Source organism: Haematobia irritans, chromosome 4 (assembly GCF_050003625.1).
Source record: "Haematobia irritans isolate KBUSLIRL chromosome 4, ASM5000362v1, whole genome shotgun sequence".
Taxonomy (NCBI): domain Eukaryota; kingdom Metazoa; phylum Arthropoda; class Insecta; order Diptera; family Muscidae; genus Haematobia; species Haematobia irritans.
The window spans coordinates 1673621-1693720 of record NC_134400.1 but is presented as its reverse complement, the minus strand read 5'-3'; the positions used below and the strand labels follow the sequence as shown (position 1 = coordinate 1693720).

General features: G+C 33.2%; 1 protein-coding gene across 1 annotated transcript in view; it reads right to left on the bottom strand.

The window, feature by feature from the left end:
* Nucleotides 1–17110, bottom strand: part of LOC142236969 (uncharacterized) — a 242965-nt gene extending 225855 nt beyond the window's left edge. Inside the window, exon 1 of the mRNA XM_075308251.1 lies at nt 16690–17110. The gene's annotated coding sequence lies outside the window, so the exon portion shown is untranslated. The remainder of the gene's footprint in view (nt 1–16689) is intronic.
* Nucleotides 17111–20100: the final 2990 nt, after the last annotated feature.

Here is a 20100-nt window from a genome sequence, read left to right as displayed (position 1 = left end):
TAAAGGAAGTAAAAAAGTTTATGGACTTTGACATTGAGTCATTTGATGAAACCAAAGCATTGTGATTTTTTTTTATAATTTTAACTCATGATAATAATATGATGCGATTATTAATATTGCATATGCCATTGGAATAAATCTGTTGATCCCGAATTTATCGCTTTTTTTATGGCAAAAAGGTGTTCATCATATACATACGTATGGTTATTATTTTAACATTTCATATGTTATTTCTTCTCGTTTTTAAACAACTGTGATTAACAATTTTAGTAACCACACTAATTAATGTGCGCGAAAATGGGCCAACCGGAAATATTGAACGCACCCTAAATATTGATGGTTATCGAGTCCTGAGTACTTTCTGAGCCAATCTAACTGTCGAAATCCGTTCGAATCATTTACACATTAAACCTCGCCTATATCAGTTCTTGTTTACAGATACCACATATTCGAACCCACCCAACTTCCAATATGTTAATATCTATTTATTTTAAAGTTGATAGTATCAGCCTTCAGGTTCCACAATAAACAAGTGAAGAACTTCTATTTGTTTACCCATATTGTCCAGAGGATCCTTTGCTGCTTCAGTACCATTTCTCAATGTATATAGACATACTAATTTATATTCACGCAGTCACATACTCCACTGGTTGTTTACTGATGACAGATTTTAACACCTCCCAATATCAAGTCATCCTCATCAGAACCGGTAACTACTGTTGCATGCATGATAGGCAAACACAGTCAATTATTGACTACCACCCAGTAGAGTTCAAGATGAGGATACTGAATGAGAAAAGAAGTCGTGTGTGAAAGTAAATAGAGCAACACTAGCCACGATTTGGATGGTGTGAGGTTCTGGTAAAACTTAGAAAATCCATAGGTACTAGCAAGTAATGGTAACAAAAAATGTAATCGTTTTATCAAGGCTTTATTGAGCCTTAAGAGCAAATGTGATATTATTGCTATATTGACTTCATTTCTACTGGAAATTCTAAAATTTTATATTTGTAAATTAATTAATTTTGAATGAATTTGCATAGAGAATGTCATTTAATTTACTTCCATTTGGCTATGCGAACTTTTCAATTTTGACTTAATGTGGTATAACGGAATAATTGAGAGGTTTTATTGAGAAATTTATTTGCTATTTGCCAAAAAGTATATTAGTGTCGCTGTTAGACTAGTGAAATGAATTTTAATTATTGAGAAACAAATGAAACCAACTGAGCTGCATTTAGTGGTTGGAGAAGATATAACATAGAGTGGGTAATTTTCATTATAGTCAGCAACACACTTGAATATATTCACCCAGCAAAAGGTGCACCCACCTTGGAAGAAAATGTAGGTTTGTTTTGGAAAACATTAACTAAAATATTTTACTCATTGCAACATGAGACTAATAAGTTAATAATTTTTGTCAAAGTGAAGAAAATTATTTTTGTTTTAGTTCTTTAAGAATTTTTAATATTTTGAAGGAAAATTTTGAAGTTCAAGACAGACAGAATTTAAGAAAAATTTACTCATATAAGAAACTTATGAAAGTAATTTAAGTTAACATCACCCCTTTTAGAAAATTGTGAAATATTTTCAAATTTAGTGAAATCGTATACATCGCAAACAAATCCCTTTGTTAAACTAGTGCTAAATTCAACTTATCGTTTATTACAAAAAAAATGTTTGTTCGCATTTATATTTTATTATTTTTTCGAAATTTTCCACAGTGCAATTCACTTTTCCTTTTTTAAGTATTCTCAAACATTTTATGATCTAAACGTGGGTATAAAGTTCAATGACCATACACATAAGTTAAAAAAAAAAACAAAAAAAACAAAATCGTCCGATATCCAAAAATAGTAAGAATTAACGTACACATAAGTTCAATATCAACTAAAGCAATAAAAAAATCGTACGATTCCCAAAAAATGTAAGAACTAACTACAATATGGTTACAATTGTCATGATTTGGCGCCAATGATTCTTTCTCTAGTTAAATTTTTAACTAATCTTTTAGTTAATTTTTCTTCTATGAGAAGGTGTCGTTTCGTGAATTATAGTTAAATCTGAAATTGTGGAGTATAAATGCTATAAAACAGTTTACTTTTTTTCTGTGTACTTTATTTGCATAAAACTTTTTTCCCATGTTTAGTTCATGCCATTAAAGTAAGAAAAAATAATTAAAATTAGAAAACTATTCTCAAATTTGAAAAAAAAAATTAACTAAAATCAACTAATTTTCAAGATTTATAACAAAGTTAACTCGACTATAAAAAATGTTGTTGACTTTTTTCTGCGTATTCCACTTTATTTATGTGAAGAACAAAGCATGACCTCTTCCAGTGTATAAACTCAATTTTGCCAAATAGTTGTTGATATTAATTTTAATTAATTTCATGATCATGATTTGTAAGAAATCCTTAAATAAACCCACTAGACTTACGCACACGCATTCGCCAACTTGTATTGGCAAATATTACCATTTTGCTATGCTGGGTGTCAAAGATAAATTTATTTAAATGTCACTTACGTGAAGAAGCAAAAATAACGACAAAAAGAAAAGAAAAGCCTTTGACACCAAAAACCAATAAACTTTGAACTCAGCCAGACAGACAGATTCCCTGTCATACGTTACTTTGCAACCAAAATGCAAACGAATCTATTTGTCCCTTATACTACCACAATATGAACATTGAAATGCCATAGACGTCGTGTATCCAAATGAAGTCACACATCTTGGTGATGTTGCAATAGTAAGAGAACTACATACCATCGTCTAGCCTCCCCCTCCACCGCTTTGATGGTGTGTGTAGCTAATTTTTAGAGGATCTACTTTTCACTTACTAATATCCTTAAGGATTTTGGAAGTCTGGTATGTTTCTTCTAGCTCTTTTCTTCAATATTCTTTCGAGGCATATGTGATTGCAAAACTGATGGGAGAATGTGTGATGATGTTGTGCGTGAGTTTGATTTAAATTTTCGTAATACAAAGAATGTAGAAGCATATATTAGATTTTATCGTTTTGTTTTTTTTTTGTTGTTGTTTTAATTTTACCTTTTGACCGGACTGTGATCGAACCATCGACTATCAGTTTTGTAAGCCAATCCACTATAGCTCTTATGCTCATCATCAATATTTCTATAACCATCAGCACTCTTATACAAGTTAAGATTGAGAATTTATAGACCAGCATTAAAGCACACCTAAACACATTTAAAGAAACTCGATTTAAATAAAGCAAGAAAATTTATTGTCAAAAAATAACTACCAAATACAAACAAAAAAATAAATTATGTAATTTTCACATTTTCCAAAACTTTGCGTACAATTTGTGACTTGTGTGACATTGCTAATGACGTAAAGCCATTTGGTCTTCAGAAAAGATCAACGATTTTTAATTATGGCTGAAAAATTTTATAACAAACATATTTTTTTGGTGATAAAAGTTCAAACTTTTCGAAGATATATAAAAACACTGTAACAAAAGAACAACCCAGACCCGTATTTCTAATGTTTTATATTTTTGAAGACGTTCGTGTCACGCTCTCATCTCCAGATTAAAGGACCTTTGAAAAGGCCAAATTATTTGCTTAGTAAATTTGTTATTGCTTTTATTTCTCTACACATCAGATCTACTTTATGTTTTTTCCTCGTCATGTTGCACTTTGGAGGTAATGTCGGCATTAAGATAAATTTAAAAAATCCACATTCATTCGAAAACTGAAATCTTCAAGTCCTTTTTATAAGCCGTTGTTGCTTTTGTTCTCTTTCTTTTTTATTTTGGTTAAAAAAAAATGTATTCTGAAGGATTGTATGCTCTTTCTGCTTTGAGTGAATATCGTATGTATGTGTATGTGAGTGTGTGTTTGTATTGTATTTGTAACCGTTTTCTGTAACATTAGGTTAGATTTGTTACATTGAATTAATTTTGTTGTTTTTTTTTTCTTTTGTCATTCTTAAGCATGGGCATCCTGTTGATTCAAACGTTCCGCTGGATTTAGATTTCGTTCAACATTTGTTTTGTTACACCAGCAATAACAACTCCAACAATCAGAAAGGGAATACCAATATGAGGCATTCAAAGTTAAAAAAAAAAAAAACGATTGAAAAGGCTCAATTGTGAATGGATAATTTTTTAACAAAATGAAAATTTTTCATTACAAGCGAAGGAAACAAACATCGGTCATAGTCGGTCATACATAACTATATCTTAATAACAAACCTTGTAGTCAAACACTCAGAGAAGAAATGTTATCACCTCAAACGAGTTACAAGAACATAAATAATGTTATCTTTTCATTTTCAAGTGTTCACGCAAAAAAGGAATATGATCACCTCACACAAGTTACAAGAGCATAACGTTATTTTGTCACGGGGAACATTTAACATGTTTTCACGACCATATTATTTTTTTGGAATTTTTCAAGTGTTCACGCAAAAAAGGAATTTAATCACCTTAAACATTTAGTAAGAGCAAAATGTTATTTTTGGACGGAGAACATGGAACATTTTTGTCGCAAAATATTTTCTCGGTAAACATATACATGGTTGCCGAAATCAGATACATAATCTCCGAGAAAATAACAATTTTGCGACAAACATTTTATATGTTCCCCGACTAAAAATAACATTTTGCTCAATGCGTTGCAAATTGAATGGGGAGGTCTGTACACACAGAGGAAAATTGCTTTCTTCCTAAAGGAAATTTTTGTAAAATGATATTACCTTTAAGGTTAAATGATTTAGTTTAATTATTATTTTTATCTATTATTATCATAAATTTTGTTAAAAAGAAAATTGTTCTTTTAGTTTATGAAATTAGTTGATTGTTGTAAAATTTCCCCAACGTGAGAACATTTTCTTGATTATAATTATTTTTCGTTTAAATTAACATAAGCTCAAAATAAGAAACAAGTTTTACAAATGAATTTCAGTTTCTCACATAATATTCTCAAATGTGTAAATTGTACCTAAGCTATGTCCACCATGAACTGTTAATGGCGTTAAGGACATTTTTACAACTTAAGTTTTGTCAAGTATGTCTTAAAAATTGTATGAACTAAATGGCAGTAGAATTTAAATGACATAGAGATATGTTAAGTTCAATGCTAACTAAAACAGTAAGAATGAATTACAGCGTCGTTAAAATGGGAATAATTTGGCGCCTAAGAGTTTTTCTTTATTTCTAGTTCATGTTTGCTTTTCGAGAAGGATGCATTTCGTAAATGGTAGTTAAATTTTCAATGCCAGAAAAATTTTTTAGTTTAATTAGACTCAAGATTTGGAAAACAATTTAGATAGATTTTCGCACGAGATAGTTATTTTTTTTCTGTGTATGTTTATTAATTTTTCCTTAACTTGATTTAAACTTGATTTAACTAATTTATATCAAGTCGCCATTTGTAACACATTTTAGATAGAATTTTCTGAAGTGCACATTTCCTTTCATGGTAGGTTAACTTTTGTGGGTTTATGGGGTCTACAAGAGACCACTCTTACTATCTTATCAAAATCAGTAATTCATCGAGTTGAAAAAAATCCCTAATATAATATTTTCTCTGGAATTTTAAAATTTAAAATTTTGTAAACCCGAATTCTTGTCGAACATGAATTCAGTTTATTGATTACAATGTCGAAAGAGAGAGAAAGACGAGTGTCTATAAGTCATCTTGATCCGACATTTTCCATTGTTTCTTTGACATGCAATTTGTGCGAGTATGTGCCCTTGGCATGAATGAAAGGATTTTCGATTGTTAAAATATTCTTGTCCTTTCTTGTTATTTTTACATTTTGTGGTTTCCCATTGTAAAGTGAAATATTTTCTTATTTCGAATTGTTCTATACCGGTGGTTTAAGATTAACACCAAGACTTTATTCTATTCGATTTGAAGAAATGAAAAAAAAAAAAAACTAGGCCTAACCCTCATCCCTTTTTTAACCTATTTCATAAACATTGAGCTGTTTTTCGGTATGCCAAGGATGAAAAGTAAACATGGCCATGGACATGTGTATCGACTATGAATGATTTGAATAATTCGTTGGGTATTGAAAGCTGTCACGTTGTGTCAGAATGCCTTGTCCTTCGCCATCGGAACAGATCATGGGAAATATTTAAGGCATCCTTTCGTTGTCTACCGGAATTCGAATTGATTGAATTTGAGTTACGTTCCTCGCCTCTTTTTCCTTGGGCGGAGTGTGTTTGGATTATTTTGTTGTGGGTCTTTTTATTGATTTCTAATGATGTTTGTTTTTCTCGGGAAACATAAATATTTTTGCAAAATGTTGTTTTTATGGCAAGGCGTGACCGAGCATTAATCATGAGCCTTGTTTTGTTTTTATACATTTGCTTTGTGTTACTGTTTTTTGGTTGCCATTGCCAATTGTTTGCTTCCTAGGAGCCGTAGGAGCATACTAAGCAAAAGGCGGCATTCTAAACTGAGACGATGTGTCATAAATTTCTTGGCATTCCATCGTTCGGTTAGTGTTGTGTTCATTTCAATTTAAAAGACCTTTCAAATAAATTTCATTCTAATTGATTTCGGCTAACTTCTCGGGGGAAGAGGTGATGAGCTCATAAAGGGTGTCTCGGAAATAGGATATAAATAATGATATTTAATGCGAACCCCTTGGTAATAGATTAACAACACTCCTGTCCATTGAATAATTTTGTTTTTCTCACAGTGAATTAGGTTTTTGAAGTCTGCCCACATTATAGGTTGGTAAAAATTAATTGTGTTATTGTTATGATCGATCTGTATTATCTATCCTCATTTATGGACGGATTTTATTCAATATTAGCACAAGGTAATCCTATGAATACTGCAAAAAGTCAGACATTCGGTAAAAAATTAGGTATATAGTAGCTCTCATCATATATCGAGTAATGTTCACAAATGTGGCCTCATCTATTTCCAGTACTATACAAATTTAGGTTATCGTATATAGCATTTTCACTTCAAATGAAACTTTTTTCAAATCAAATGAAACTTTTTCCATTTCAAATGAAACTTTTTACAAATCAAACCTATATATATAAAATTCAATTTATGTTTGTTTATTTGTTTGTTTGTATGTTCCGAGTTGGCTCCGAAACGGCTGAACCGATTTACTTGAAACTTTCAGAGATCGTAGGGGGTGGTGAAAATAGGGTACCTCATTTTTTGACACCTTGGCGCGGAGGGGGACCTCCCCTTCGTCGGACTTTTAGAAAATTGGACCAATGTTGACCGATTTGCTTGAAATTTTCATTGAAGATTGAGGTTGGCATCTAGACAAAGATCCGCTACTGTTTATTTCGATATTTGGTGGCGGAGGGGGGCCTCCCCTTTGTTCGACTTTTTTTTAAGTACAGTGAAAAAACTAAAATTCTCTAAATTATCTGAGAGTTACAGAGAACATGTGGTGAGGTTATGGAATTAATATGGGGTACCTGATGGTTTCATATGTGGACGGGGAGGGGGACCTCCCCCTTGCCCTACTTTTTAAAACTTGGAACAAAATTATGCGATTTACTTGAAATTTTCATTGAATGTTGGGGTTGGCATCTAGACAAAAATCCGCTACATTAGGCATAGGGCATACGGAGACATCCGCTTCTCTTAAGTACATACAGAGAAACAATTAAACTTTTACCGAGTTACTTGAAATTTACAGAGGACTGGGGAGAGGTTACAATATTAATAGTTGATACCTGATTTTGTGATATTTGGACGGAAGAGAGGCCGCCCTTTTAGGCTTATAAAGACATTTTCTGGGACGTTTACAAAAGATACGCTACATCACTTTTCGATATTTAGTCGGGGAGAAGGTCCTCCTCTAAAACTGCAAAAAAAAACAACAATTCTTAAGTTTTCTTGAAATTTACATAGGCAGTGGGGGAAGGTTATGAACGAAGAGGCAACCTTCCTTGCCCCACACTTGAAGGAAAGTTCCAAGAATTTTCAGGGAAGGTTAGGGGTGCTATTCACTACGGTGTTTGTCGATATTGTATCGGGGAAAGTGACGTCCCTTTAAAACAATAGAGCAAAATTAAAACATCGCCGATCTACTTGAAATTTACAGGGAACGTGGGAGGAGGTGATTAAATTTATACATGATTTTTAAATTAGTATATGATTTTTCGATACCTGGTTGGGGAAGGGGAAAATTGAGTAGTTGCGAAATTAATATAGGGTACGTGATAGTCCGATATCAGGTCGGAGTGGAGCGAAGGTGGGGGGAGGGTTCCCTTTTGTCCGTTTTTTTTTTCTTAAATTGAAAGTAGAGGGTTGTCCGTAAATGGGAACTCGGTACTTAATTTTATGATTTTTGCACAGGCTTCTGCCAGACTTATTTTTATTAAAGAACTTAAATTTACATGAAATTGGCAGCCAACGTGGAGGGTGCATCATTTTTCAACATTTTAGCAAATGTTAATGTGGTAAAATTTTTTACTATTTTTGCTTTTTCCGATTTATTGGATGGAAAACAGTAATTCTTTGTATGTTATTATAATATAGTGCTTAATTTTCAGATATGTTGAGGAGAAGGATACCTTTCCTTGACAAACCACACTTAAAATTCACAAGAAATATAGAAGAAGGTACACCCTCTCCCGCCGTATTTGTACCTATAAACGAAAAATCAAGTAGTCCGATTTGTTTAAAAGAATTCAAATCTGTTCGAGTTTGTTTTCAGCACGAAGGATATAGTTGACTAAGTTAACGCAAAATATTCCTCCAAATATGCTTCGGAAGGCGCAGCGAAGCGGGCCGGGTTACGCTAGTGAATCTCTAAAACCAAAGGAATTCGTTTTAATGAATGGATTTATAATTAGCCCGCAAAAAAATACACTTTTTTGAAGAATTATTTCGTTGAAGAATTATGTGTTCCTTTCTTATTTGTACACTCAACTAATGCTGAAATTATTGATTACCCAAGTCCTAATTTAGGACTGCACGCCCTCTTAAATATAAGCTCGTTTTTAATTGAATATAGCTCCTCCTATATATCGAAATACCTGAAGAGTGGAAACATTTTGAGGTCCAATTGGATTGACAAATGGGCAAGGTTAGGTTATGTGGCAGCACACTAACACTATTCAGTCCATTGTGATAACACAGTGGTGAACTCCTCTCTTATCAATGAGTGCTGCCCGATTCCATGTTGGCTCAGTGACAAGGGACCTCGTTTTTATAGAAACCATATAGACTAGCTTTGAAACACTCAGAAATGTCACCAGTGAGAGGAGACAATCCAACGCTGAGAAACTTTTCGGTGTTCGGTCGAAGCAGGGATCGAACCCACGACCCTTTGTATTCAAGGCGGGCATGCTAACCATTGCACCACACTGGCTACCTACAAATGGGCAACCATGTCTAATGTGGAATTTCATATCAATATTTGTGGTGAGCACGTTGGTCATTTAAATCGGAGCTCATAGTGATTTTGATTATAAAAATGAGTTCAATTTTAACCTAACGCAAAATTATTTTTTTATTGTGTTATTTTTATTGCAAAAAATGATTTGTTTGTACTAAAATTTTTTTATTTTTTCGAAATTTTCCTCAGCCCAATAAAATGTTCCTTTTATGAAGTATGTTTCAAACCTTTTATGAACTATTTAAGCGTTGGTCGTTAAGCGTTCAATGGTCGTACACATAAGTTCAATATGAACTAAAGCAAAAAAGAAAGAAAAAATGCGTACGATTCCCAGAAAATAGAAAGAATTAACTACAGTATGGTTAAAATGGTCATGGTAAATGGCACTAATAATTTTGTTCTTTAGTTTTAGTTCATTTGTAATTTCGTGAGTTGTAGTTAAAAAGTACACCAGGGCATTACATTTTCCTGGTTTTAACAACGCTTTATGGAAATCTCTGGAGTATAATTTAGTTCAATTTTCGCACGAGGTAGTCCATTCGTGCTACAAAACAGTTTACTTTTTTTCTCTGGATGCCTTTGTAAGGATTTTATTATCTATTTTTAACGTCGGCATTCATAAATTCATCCGTTACAAGCTGCTATCATTCTTGTTTATGACCATATAGAACTAAAAGGTGAAATTCAACTTTTGAATCTTCAAATATGACAAATTGATTTTGGTATTTTTCAACATCCAGAACTAATTTGTATCATGATCGACATGAGCGATATTGAGTATTTGTACAAATCGAATCTTTACTATCCTTATTTGTCATTTTCCAATTTTTAAAAATTTTATAACACATTGTAAATTAATTTCTCGGAATACTTTAGAGTGTATCAGTTGAAAATCTGTCTTAATTTACACATGGTACATAAATAATTTTATTTTTTATATTATTGGGCTCCTAGGTCCATTACTTGCATTTTTCAGTTCAAAAATTAATGAAATCGCTTTGTCAAAAACCCAAGACAAAATAATGTTTCATGAATTCATTGATGCAATAGTCCCAAATATGCCAAAATTGTTCTTCAAAAATGCCTAAGTCATTTTAGCTGTTTGCATGGTCAACTGCCCCTCTTAAATCGATATCTCTTCACATACTTTCCTACTATACTCCCGAAGATTCATTTTCCTATACAATACTTAGATGAAACAATATGTAACCTTCCCTCAAATTATCCGCAATTCCTACCAATTTTCCAATTAAATGATTTACCTTTCTGCTGCTATAGTTCACCTTTATACTACCAACCAACCCTTAAAGGGACGACAATGACCATGGAAAACGAAGAATTCTCATACCTTTGAGGTTTTTTTTTCTAGATTTTAGATTGGAACAAATTTCGAAATGTTTACCAAACAAACAATTCATCATAACAATTGGACAAATTGGAAGAAATCCTATTGAAGAGTAAATATCAAAGTCATGCTTAGGATGTCATCTGTCTTCCTGTATTGTACTCACTTTAGACCCACACGTAAGGAACAAAAATGCATTCACAAAATATTGAGTAAATTAATCAAACGGGCTAGATCTATACAAAAAGGATAAGGGAGGACAATATGTCCTAGCACGGCGAGTAGCGTATGTACTGGCAATCGCAAAAAGAGATTGTCTGTCTGTCTGTCTCTCGGTGTCTGGGTATAAGGAGCAGTAAAGAAAGAGAATTTTTTTTTAAACAAAATGTTTTATAAGCATTTGTCCTTATTGTTGTTGTTGTTGCATTTATTCCTGTTATTAACCTTTTTGCTTTGTGCTATGGGCCATATTTCTCCCCACCAAAGAAAGGTATCACCAGGACATTTGCTAAACGTTTGACTCATACTCAAAATGTTTTCCTGTATTGCAGTCCTTGCTGGTTCTTTGGCGTGCTGAAGATGTTGTTGTCATTGTTGTTGCACTCAAAAGGACAAACAGATGGCTTCTGAAACAGTAGCCAGAGTTGTAAAGGAAAATTACCTTTTCTCGGCTTTAGCAATTCTACGTTTTTCAATTTGCTTTACAATTGCCTTGAATGTGAGCATATTTTCGATTAATTTTTTTTTTCGTTTTTTGATCAAAGAAAAGATTTCTCTTGGTACACTAAACAAAACTGTTTTGTGATAATCTTGCTTATTCAGAAATGTTTTCCTCGGGGAGTTTCTAGCTTACACTCAAAGAAAAAATTCAATTTGGATAATTATATACAATTACTATAAATCCTACATTGGTTATAAATAAATAGGCGCACAGGCTTGATCAAATTAATTCAATCCTTACGAAGAAGTTTAGATATAATTAATTTTTTTCACTTGTTAAAGAAAATTTCATAGTTTAAAAGAAAAAATTGTAGTTACAATTGCAAAAATCTCTTTATGATAGGGGCATTTCATTTTTCCATAATATTTCCTTCTGTGACAGTTGAATGTATAACTGTTACCATTGCTTTCAAATCATTTAATTCCCTACAAACACTTAAAGTATATTAATTTTTCTGAGTGTATAACTATTACCATTGCTTTTGTCAATTTTTATTCGACAACAATGGCTGCACAAACAGAAAATTTGTATTTAGACATTTGGAATTTTGTCCATTTTCTTTTGGGTCCATTTCGGTATTTTCCTACCTGCCCTGTCAATGATCATTGAGTTTTTTTGTTATGGCCTTATCCTTTGGGGTATTAAGAAAATTGCATTCTTAGCTAAAGTAAAACGCCTAAAATATATTCAGAATGAAATCTTTAAAAGGGGAAAGTCATTCTTCTATTGTTGCTGCAAAAAGTAAATAAAATTATATAATCTAGTCAAAGGAAATTGAAGCCAATAGTCATAAGCCAAAAGGGTTGTACAAAATTTCAAATACAATTCGGGGTATGCCATTGTTGTGAGAAAACATTTAAAAGATTATTTCTAAATGTGGGAGAGCTATATACAGAATTATTTTGCTTATTTATTTTTTTTAATTTAAAATTTAGGTTTTCGAAGAATTTTGTGTATTCAGAAATATCGACATTAAAGCTCTCCCCTAATGTACACCAAATGACCTACATATTCCAAATCTAGCAACCCGAAATGATGTCATCCTATCTTAAGACTTAAATGATTTATTGGTCTCGCCAATTAGCCAGCCCATGAGTGATATCGTAATGATGCCTTTTTGGATAAGGTAAGATAAGAATTGTTTTAAAAACGCAATATCCAAATTGTATCGAGAATAGCTTCATTTTCAGGGATATGAGTGGCCAACCCAATTTTCTTAGTCCTCCTATATGTGGGTTGTTCATAATCATGCACGGACTCATTTAGACTAAAAGTAAGTTAGATAGTTTCATATCTCCTTACCTAGTCGTTTACATATGACTGAGTACCACCAGTAAATAGCTGGGTAATAGCACCACTTCCACATGTGTGACTGTGAGAAGCTTCCAACAAATCCACCCAAATAATTCGGTGTTTGTTGCATGTTTATGGAGTATTAACGTTTAAGAAGTACTAATTGCTAAAATGGTTATAAACTCAGTATCTAGTCAGACGCCGAGAGACGTACATGGAGTATGACAGTCAGACAAATTAGAAGCCTTAAATGTTAAATAGTTTTCAAAGGCGGATCATGGTATCTGAGATAAAGAAGCCCTAAACAGCAGAGCAACAAAGTAAAAAAAGCAAAAAATATAATTCTGAACTATGTCTGCTCTTCGGTATCACGGCATGATTAACTGAAGCATATTTTTTTTTTTTTGGGAAATTTGGAGTTCATAATAAAATATTTACAAACTATTTTAAACAAACGTCAAACTCTTCCGGGGTTTTGGGCTATATCGAAGAAAACAAAAACAAAACGGTAATGTTTTTCAAGTTAAGGGAAGAGTTTTTAGATTAGAGATTTCTCAAAGACACGACGGTCATGCCTGGCAAGGCGCGTTGAAATATGCAAAACTAAACAAGAAATACAATAAGAGAGAAAAAATTGTGAAAAATTATAGACTGAGGGTGGGAGAAGAAATTTTGCAGCGGCTGGTGAATGCCATCTATAACAAAATCATTAACATCACCTCAGTTACGGTTACCTCTTCGTCATCTTAAACAGTCTAGGTTGTTTTCTCCTTAGCTATAAGGATGTGAAGCATTTATATACCCTTCGATCTAACCAAGGTGGTATACCAAAAATGTCAATGGGTTTGTAACATCTCGAAATATTGATTCGAGACTGCATAAATTGAGTATGTCTTAATTATTGGGGTGGATCGAAGGTAATTGCGTTTTTGGGGAAGGCTCATATATAAACCGCATATAAACAGCATCCAATCTGCATCTAAAAATCTTTGGGAAATACCGATTTTAAAAGTCAACGTCTTCTAAACTATAAAATTGAATGATAAAACGTCACAGAGATTCGTTTTTCATTTGACCTGCTTGAAATTTCGTTGGAGAAAAACTGTTAACTTACATGGACGGCAGAAGTACCCAGGCATTTGAATGTCAGAGCCGATGGGGCAATAATTCTGTCTATATGCACACAAAAAAAAATTCTGATTCAATCACGAAATTAATTGATCCAATTAATTTTTTAATTGAAATGTCTTCAATCACAGAAATGATAGTATCAATTAAAAAATTAATTGAAGGTCAATTAAAAAGTTAATTGATCCAATTAAAAAAGTAATTGATACCATTATTTTTGTGATTGATTTTTGTTTCAATTAAAAAATTTGTTGAATCAATTAAATTTTTAATTGAACATTTTTTAAAACTCAATTAAAATTTTAATTGGAAAAATTTTCGTGAAATTTTTTTGTGTGTGGATAGGCAACCACCACCCAGGACTGTAAGGTTTGATCTTCACAAATGCATGTTTCTGTTAAATAATGTTTTGTTTACATCGGCTCGTGGGCGCCACAAGCTATGCTATATAAATATAACTTATATGGGTAATTGTCTATTGATGACAATAACGGCTACATAGCTCAGTGGATAGTGGGTTGGCTTACAAATTGCATGGTCCGCGGTTCGATTCTCCGTCCAGGCGAAAGGTAAAATTTAAAAAATTTTAAAATTTATAAAATCGTATAATTTGTTCTACATTGTTTGTATTACAGAAAAGGTGCTAATAACTAAAAAAACTTCGTGGAAGTGAGAAAGATGTGAGGGAAAATGCAATTAGCTAAAAAAAAAATTTTTTTTTTGAGGTAGTCTTTAAGAAATTGTTTTTACATCCTGGAAAAGAATAAACGTTTATCACAAAAAATATATATTTTTCTTCCAAATACACTTCCTTTCAACGAAAAGCAAATGAGAAACGAACTTTGTTTGTCTAAAATTTCGTTTGGGAGGAAAGAATTATTTTTTTGCGTGTATCTATCAGTGATTGATAGAAGTGTAGCTGACGTGTGTGCGATCTGTAACCAATGGCAAGTAAAAAGGCGACACTCTTCACTTTTTCGCATGCCCGGCTAAACCCACCCGACGATTTATATACACCAAAAGTTAGGGAAACGATTTTTACATGTGGAAAGAGAATATGACATTAAGCTAACCACAGAATTGGAGCAGGTTTGAAAGTGTGGAAGACCACAAAGTCATCATGGACTGATAGTCTAAGTGAAGAACCGAAAAGTTGACCCTTCAGTTCTGATTGTAATCTTTATTCTCCAGGGGAAATTCTTGCAATTGGCGTCCTCTAAGTGATGAAGGGTATATAAGTTTCGACCTGGTCTAACTGTCTGACTTATTTCCTCCAAATGGTCGATTGGTGGATGCATGATGGGATGGATGGATGACTGTTTGGGAAAGATGGATAATGTGCCTGGCAAGTGATGGGCTGGCTGAACTGTTAGCTGCTAGGAGGCTCTGTTATGACCAAACCAATTGCCATTTTGTGGAGCTCTATTGATGATGTGAATGTTATAAATGTTCTGTGCCGTTTCTGTATTTCCACCTCCTTTCTGACAAGAGACCATCTCACTGATTTACGTGACCTTATTTTCCCCCTACATGTCTTGTTAGGAGCTAACCTACACAGAAAAAAATTCCGTAGTTAAACTAACGCTAAATTTAACTTTTTTTATTGGAAAAAATTTATTTGCTTGTAGTTATATTTTATTATTTTTATCGAAATTTTCCACAGCTTAATGAAATCTTACTTTTTTTTAAGTATGTCTCAAAAATTTTATGAACTAAACGTGAGTATAAAGTTCAATGACCGTACATATAAGTTCAATATGAACTAAAACAAATGAAAATATTCGTACGATTCCCAAAAATAGTAAGAATGATGTACTGTATGGTTTAAATGGTCATGATTTGGCGCCAATTATTTTCTTCTTTACTTTTAGTTAATTTTTTCTTCTATGAGATGATGTAATTTTGTGAACTGCAGTTAAAAAACTACAACAGGGCATTCAAATTTCCTGCTTTTAACAACGCTTTGTGGAAATCTCAAAATGTAGAGTAAAATTTAGTTCAATTTTCGTGCGTGGTAGTTCATTCTTCCTTTAAAACAGTTCACTTTTTTTTCGATGTAAGGAAAGAAACTCTAGGAATAAGCACTTTATGGTATTTAAGACTAAGTTCTATTATTTTTCGGGTGGAGTGGGGTATTTTTGGATGCAGGAGCCATAAAGGGAGTTTGTACGATGCAATGAAATGCCAAAAACTGTTTTCCTGAAGCCCACTAGTTTGTGTGTGTTTGATTCTCTTTTTTACAAAATCCACAAATTCTAAACATGAAAAATGGCAAAAATCATTTTTAGGATCACGTTTTAAATGTTTCCAATGTTTAACGTGTTATAAACGCCGCAACAACAATAACAAATGCATCAGCTATAAAGGAGCTTTTACAACAAAAGAGGCAAAACTTTGGCCAAAACATCCAAGTTAGCTCAGCCTTCCAATAAACAACCGGCCAGTCAACCATCTATCCATCCATCCCTGCTGCTAGTATATGGCAATGATTTAAAACTGACACGATAGTTGAACACTGACTGTGAATAGAATTCACTGGTCATGGCCAGCATGAATTGACTGAATGCTTCGTTCAGAGGATTTCTTCTAGGCTTTGGCTTAGAGAAAGCCTTTTCCATATTCACAATCTCGTTAAGAGTGGCAAACAAAAGTAATCAAAATATTTAAAATTTTCCAAAACTACACGCCTCAATTGGTGGACATGTAAAACGGCAACCGTTGATATTGGCTATTAAATTTAAATGGGGTTTTACATCGTCTATTGGTAAAGATAAAGGAATAAACGTATGGCAAAAGAGACTTTGAAGTAAAATCTGCAAAATTAATTTAATTTATTATACTTACCAAGCAAAAAGAGCTTCCAAAAAAGTAATTTGGATCCCCAATATGTGATCCGGAAGTAGTGCAAACTTGGATCATCTGTAATGAATTTTACATGGGCTTATTGCAGGACGGAAGTGCTTCGTTTTCGATTCCTTTGCCTTGGTTAAGAAGTTGTGCCATCGAAGTTCCCTTGAATGAAAAATAAAAAAATAAAAACATTTTTTTTTCGCCTATTTGTTGTTACACTTTTATTTCCTAATTATCTGATTTTTCCAATTTGAAAAATTATCGCGCTCCGGCCGGGAAGTGAACCTGTGTTAGTAGGCACCATTGCATAACGCCATAGCACGCTAAGCCACAAACGGCAGTGAACACGAAGCGTCGAAACGTCAATTCAAATGTTTATAATACATTATAGTTAGAATGTTATGCACTAAGGCATAACATTCTCACTACTTATCGAGATGTTCTTATGAATGAAAAATAAAGATCACAGGTTCAAATATCACCAGCGTCAGATTTGTTATTTTCGCCGTATGTTTTTGCAGAATTATATTTTTTCCTTAAACTTAATAAAAAATTGAAAATTCTAGTAATTGCATAACCTTTTCAAAAAAAAAAACTTCCATGAAAGTGAAAAAATCCCAGCGGTGGTGAAATTTTTATTTTTTTCATCATTTTGTACTTTTTTTTTGTTTATTTTCTATAATGGCAGTCTTATGGCAATTATATGTTTCAAGGACATTTTTGTCATTATAAAGTCAGCTACCAAAGTGTGATTTTCGAGATTGCCGATATTCGAGCCGGTAACAGTATAACCCTGTAGAAAAGTTTATGTATTTCAATTAATTCCTGTGATAGTTGCTAACCAACAAGCCAGACAGACATGCTCCATTCAATTCATTAAACGAAAATGGCCCATAACTACTCGGCGAAAAACATTCCCCCGCCTTCCGTGTGAGTATATAAACAAAACTATCTAACAACTCGAGGTCCATTTAAATAGGAATTAGCCTCAAATCAAGAACAAAACGTTGAGAGTTGGTTAACTTACTCCAAAATGCTCTGTCATACATTCATAAAATTTAGCTAAAACAAATACGCCTTAACAATATCAAGGAAATGAATGTTAAATCACAACAAATAGCCCAAATATCTCCACAAACACGACACACACTCCAGCCAAGCTCCAGAGTAAATAAACAATAAAAGATAAACAAATTATTCGACAAACGTCGTCCATCGAAGTACCGCATCATACATTGTAGATGCGAAGGAATGGACGGAGAAACACCGGTCCAAATTCAAAATAAGATTTCGTACATGAAGTAATCATAGTCAGACCAATACTAAAGTGAAAAAGAACAGCATCGTCACCAGCAAAGTCATCTTTGGGGAGTGTGTGTGTGTGCGGATAAATGGCGGTACCACATTCATTACCACGTTCTGGGCATTGCTGGACGATAGCGTTATTATAATTTTTTTTAGAGCTTTATAATAAAGTACCTCATAAGAAAACAAATTAACGACCCTCACAAAAATAAACAACAGCAAAAACGATGGCAAAAGCAACCATAACAGAGGTAGCGGCAAGCTACAGCTTTGGTAATTTATGCCGCCACAACGATTGCCATAGCCAAGTGGAAAAAAAAGAACAACAAGCTGAACCTTAACTACACCAATAATCCCATCATCAACAATAGGAAACTAATGTGGAGGTGGGAATGGGTTGAAATCACAAAAGTTTCTGAGTCCAACATTACATAGGAGCCTTGACAAAGGAGAATCTGTATCACAGTACATCTGGTGAAAATGTTTTTAGGACTCGTATAGCTTGGTATGTTATTCTTATACATATGCGAAATATGTACGAGTATGGTGAAAAAAGTGAATAATAAATGGAGAGTAATGAATATCAACGTTACAAACAACATAACTGTTTTCTTTTAATACTCGGTAGTAGACTATTCATGATGAATTAGACGAAAATACAACAGACAGATGCATCCACAGCAAGTACGAAAATATTCAACCCTGGCATCAGCTGTTTAAGTGATATCACTCACTTGGAATCCTTCAATTGTTATACTCTAAACCAGTGTTACCGTTCTTCCAATTTAGTAGTATATTTACCACTTATTTCAAGCGGTGATACTTTTGTGCCACTTAGACCAGTATAGGTCCATTGCGATTCCTCGATGTGATCTTTCCATCTTCTTCCTTTCCTCCTGCTCGTTCTATTTGAAAGAAATCTCAGAACAACCAACCAGAGGCCCTGATGAATGCAAGTATGTCCCTTAAGCTGCACTCCCGCAGGTCAGTGAGAGCCTGAAAGAAAAAGGAGCCCAGTATCTTGTTTCTTCTAAAGGATAAAACTGGACATTCGTACAGGAAGTGGTACGAGTCCTCCGTAACTTCCGGATCCAGGCACAATCTACAGATATCATCGTCTTTAAGTCCTATTCTTAGCATGTGTTTCCCAAGTGTGTTATGTCCTGTTATGATACCAATCAGTGGCCGCAATTCTTCTCTCTTCATCGACATCAAAATTTCGCAGTTCCTACGTTTCTTTTCGTCCCATATCAACTTGGTTTGCTCACAACCAACCGAAGAAGCCCCGCGTCTTCGCCATAGTTCGACATATTTTACCTCTATCCTGTAATGATAAGAAGACAGTGGAGGAAAAACGTCCGCTAGGACATTATTCGTTCCACGAGCGCCCTCCTTAGCCAGCACATCCGCTTCCTCATTTCCTATTATCCCATAGTGTGATACCTTTTACGATTTTGCGCCACTTTTTTTTTGTCATACTGCGCCATTTTTTTTTTTTTGTCATACTGCGCCACTTTTTAATTACACTCATTTATACCGTAATATATTTTACACATTTACATTACAGATATTATATTATTCTAAACAAAAAATTGAGTTCACGGGACTAATATTATATTTGTGAACAATTTTCCTTTTTTTAAAATAAAATTACTAGGGTTAAAATCCTTTGTTGTTAGCACCTAATTTTTTTGATATTTATTTTCATAATGTATAATTAAATAATTATTATAAATAAAAAAAAGTTATTTTAACTACGATACATAATACACTGAAATGCTATAAGATAATACACTTGTTGAATTTTCTTTATGAAAAAGTATGCCACTTTTTTTTAATTTTCCATAAACATTAACATATTACATTCATTTAATAACGGACTGTTGAACAATGTTACGAAAAATATCAACCATGGAACCATTTCTGTTCCATATTCTATATCTACAAGGAAAACAAAGAATTCTTTCCTCCCGAACGAAATTTTGGACAAACAAATATTGTTTTCCATTTGTTTTTCGCTGTGAGGAAGTTTATTTGAAAGAAAAGTATATACTTTTTGTGATATCCTTTGATGTTTTACAGGATATACAAATAAATTCA